This window comes from Cololabis saira, unplaced genomic scaffold (assembly GCF_033807715.1).
Source record: "Cololabis saira isolate AMF1-May2022 unplaced genomic scaffold, fColSai1.1 scf027, whole genome shotgun sequence".
NCBI lineage: Eukaryota > Metazoa > Chordata > Actinopteri > Beloniformes > Belonidae > Cololabis > Cololabis saira.
The window spans coordinates 797,501-800,000 of record NW_026906191.1 but is presented as its reverse complement, the minus strand read 5'-3'; the positions used below and the strand labels follow the sequence as shown (position 1 = coordinate 800,000).

The 2,500-nt window shown below is 46.6% G+C and overlaps 7 non-coding genes and 1 pseudogene across 7 annotated transcripts; all 8 read left to right on the top strand.

Moving 5' to 3' along the window:
* Positions 1-3: 3 nt before the first annotated feature.
* Positions 4-122, top strand: LOC133427140 (5S ribosomal RNA). The gene has a single exon (XR_009772394.1). It is a non-coding gene; the product is annotated as a 5S ribosomal RNA (ribosomal RNA).
* A 199-nt stretch (positions 123-321) lies between these two features.
* Positions 322-440, top strand: LOC133427264 (5S ribosomal RNA). Its single transcript, XR_009772515.1, has one exon. It is a non-coding gene; the product is annotated as a 5S ribosomal RNA (ribosomal RNA).
* A 216-nt stretch (positions 441-656) lies between these two features.
* On the top strand, positions 657-775 carry LOC133427143 (5S ribosomal RNA). The gene has a single exon (XR_009772397.1). It is a non-coding gene; the product is annotated as a 5S ribosomal RNA (ribosomal RNA).
* Positions 776-974: 199 nt separating this feature from the next.
* Positions 975-1,093, top strand: LOC133427058 (5S ribosomal RNA). Its single transcript, XR_009772316.1, has one exon. It is a non-coding gene; the product is annotated as a 5S ribosomal RNA (ribosomal RNA).
* Positions 1,094-1,310: 217 nt separating this feature from the next.
* On the top strand, positions 1,311-1,429 carry LOC133427185 (5S ribosomal RNA). The gene has a single exon (XR_009772438.1). It is a non-coding gene; the product is annotated as a 5S ribosomal RNA (ribosomal RNA).
* A 199-nt stretch (positions 1,430-1,628) lies between these two features.
* Positions 1,629-1,747, top strand: LOC133427339 (5S ribosomal RNA). The gene has a single exon (XR_009772589.1). It is a non-coding gene; the product is annotated as a 5S ribosomal RNA (ribosomal RNA).
* A 217-nt stretch (positions 1,748-1,964) lies between these two features.
* Positions 1,965-2,083, top strand: LOC133427413 (5S ribosomal RNA; annotated as a pseudogene).
* A 199-nt stretch (positions 2,084-2,282) lies between these two features.
* LOC133427291 (5S ribosomal RNA) lies at positions 2,283-2,401 on the top strand. The gene has a single exon (XR_009772542.1). It is a non-coding gene; the product is annotated as a 5S ribosomal RNA (ribosomal RNA).
* Positions 2,402-2,500: the final 99 nt, after the last annotated feature.

Here is a 2,500-nt window from a genome sequence, read left to right as displayed (position 1 = left end):
TCAGCTTACGGCCATACCAGCCTGGATGCGCCCGATCTCGTCTGATCTCGGAAGCTAAGCAGGGTCGGGCCTGGTTAGTACTTGGATGGGAGACCGCCTGGGAATACCAGGTGCTGTAAGCCTTTTCAACCAGCAGAGAGCGCTCTCGCTTAATCTACCCACACATATTTCAACGTGGTAAGAGCGACAGCTCACGTCCAAAAGTGTTTTGCACATGGTTAAGGCACTTTAACTCCAACAAATAAAACCAACAAATCAATGACTTATATTCTATGACTTATCTTCAACTCCATATCAAAGGTATTTCAAGCTGCAGCTTCTGCTTACGGCCATACCAGCCTGGATGCGCCCGATCTCGTCTGATCTCGGAAGCTAAGCAGGGTCGGGCCTTGTTAGTACTTGGATGGGAGACCGCCTGGGAATACCAGGTGCTGTAAGCTTTTTCAACCAGCAGAGAGCGCTCTCGCTGAATCTACCCACACATATTTCAACGTGGTAACAGCGACAGCTCACGTCCTAAAGTGTTTTGCACATGGTTAAGGCACTTTAACTCCAACAAATAAGCGCTTCTAAATTATTATCACCAACAAATCAATGACTTGTATTATATACTTATCTTCAACTCCATATAAGAAGTATTTCAAGCTGCAGCTTCAGCTTACGGCCATACCAGCCTGGATGCGCCCGGTCTCGTCTGATCTCGGAAGCTAAGCAGGGTCGGGCCTGGTTAGTACTTGGATGGGAGACCGCCTGGGAATACCAGGTGCTGTAAGCTTTTTCAACCAGCAGAGAGCGCTCTCGCTTAATCTACCCACACATATTTCAACGTGGTAAGAGTGACAGCTCACGTCCTAAAGTGTTTTGCACATGGTTAAGGCACTTTAACTCCAACAAATAAAACCAACAAATCAATGACTTATATTCTATGACTTATCTTCAACTCCATATCAGAGGTATTTCAAGCTGCAGCTTCTGCTTACGGCCATACCAGCCTGGATGCGCCCGATCTCGTCTGATCTCGGAAGCTAAGCAGGGTCGGGCCTGGTTAGTACTTGGATGGGAGACCGCCTGGGAATACCAGGTGCTGTAAGCTTTTTCAACCAGCAGAGAGCGCTCTCGCTTAATCTACCCACACATATTTCAACGTGGTAACAGCGACAGCTCACGTCCTAAAGTGTTTTTCACATGGTTAAGGCACTTTAACTCCAACAAATATGCGCTTCTAAATTATTATCACCAACAAATCAATGACTTATATTATATGACTTATCTTCAACTCCATATAAGAGGTATTTCAAGCTGCAGCTTCAGCTTACGGCCATACCAGCCTGGATGCGCCCGATCTCGCCTGATCTCGGAAGCTAAGCAGGGTCGGGCCTGGTTAGTACTTGGATGGGAGACCGCCTGGGAATACCAGGTGCTGTAAGCTTTTTCAACCAGCAGAGAGCGCTCTCGCTTAATCTACCCACACATATTTCAACGTGGTAACAGCGACAGCTCACGTCCTAAAGTGTTTTGCACATGGTTAAGGCACTTTAACTCCAACAAATAAAACCAACAAATCAATGACTTATATTCTATGACTTATCTTCAACTCCATATAAGAGGTATTTCAAGCTGCAGCTTCTGCTTACGGCCATACCAGCCTGGATGCGCCCGATCTTGTCTGATCTCGGAAGCTAAGCAGGGTCGGGCCTGGTTAGTACTTGGATGGGAGACCGCCTGGGAATACCAGGTGCTGCAAGCTTTTTCAACCAGCAGAGAACGCTCTCGCTTAATCTAGCCACACATATTTCAACGTGGTAACAGCGACAGCTCACGTCCTAAAGTGTTTTGCACATGGTTAAGGCACTTTAACTCCAACAAATAAGCGCTTCTAAATTATTATCACCAACAAATCAATGACTTATATTATATGACTTATCTTCAACTCCATATAAGAGGTATTTCAAGCTGCAGCTTCTGCTTAGGGCCATACCAGCCTGGATGCGCCCGAACTCGTCTGATCTCAGAAGCTAAGCAGGGTCGGGCCTGGTTAGTACTTGGATGGGAGACAGCCTGGGAATACCAGGTGCTGTAAGCTTTTTCAACCAGCAGAGAGGGCTCTCGCTTAATCTACCCGCACATATTTCAACGTGGTAACAGCGACAGCTCACGTCCTAAAGTGTTTTGCACATGGTTAAGGCACTTTAACTCCAACAAATAAAACCAACAAATCAATGACATATATTCTATGACTTATCTTCAACTCCATATAAGAGGTATTTCAAGCTGCAACTTCTGCTTACGGCCATACCAGCCTGGATGCGCCCGATCTCGTCTGATCTCGGAAGCTAAGCAGGGTCGGGCCTTGCTAGTACTTGGATGGGAGACCGCCTGGGAATACCAGGTGCTGTAAGCTTTTTCAACCAGCAGAGAACGCTCTCGCTTAATCTACCCACACATATTTCAACGTGGTAACAGCGACAGCTCACGTCCTAAAGTGTTTTGCACATGGTTA